The sequence below is a fragment of the Rhagoletis pomonella genome, unplaced genomic scaffold, assembly GCF_013731165.1.
Source record: "Rhagoletis pomonella isolate Grant_MI unplaced genomic scaffold, Rhpom_1.0 Rhpom_scaffold_00002, whole genome shotgun sequence".
Classification (NCBI taxonomy): domain Eukaryota; kingdom Metazoa; phylum Arthropoda; class Insecta; order Diptera; family Tephritidae; genus Rhagoletis; species Rhagoletis pomonella.
The window spans coordinates 25,191,518-25,192,110 of NW_023458556.1; positions in this window are offsets into that span (position 1 = coordinate 25,191,518).

A 593-nucleotide genomic window follows, 5' to 3' on the forward strand; every position below is an offset into this window, starting at 1 on the left:
TGTTAGTAAAGGCAACTTTACTGCTTACATTAGAAAATGGCCCTTAGTAAAGTAAACAAAGGGGAGTAGTGTTATCGATTCCTTTATGGTTTTTCTTCTTTTGTAAACTTAAGTATTTTACCCAATTATGTACTATTTAGATATTTAAAAGAAAAAAACATGTGAAATTGTTTGAAAATAGTGTTTAAGAAATTCGATTTTTTTTTAAAAAAAAAAGAACTTTTTCTTGCTATGTATTTATATGCTTTCAAATATAAACAAGCGTACAATGTTATCATTCATAATAACTAAAAATAATTAAAAGCTGTTGCACAGAAACACTAAAGCCAAAAACATGTTGCAAGAAAATATAAACATATTCTGCATGTTATATAATAGATATAAAAACATACAAATAACTTGTAAGCAAAATCACTTTAGTAATTGAATGACGTAAATAAATATTCGTACTTTACTTGTGAATGTGTAAAATAAAATCGTTCGGTCTTGTGTTATTTATTTATTTTGGAATTTATAAAGGTAGGTTACACTACATATGTACGTATATATGTATAATATGTATATCCATAAGTAAAAAACTATTTAAATATTTG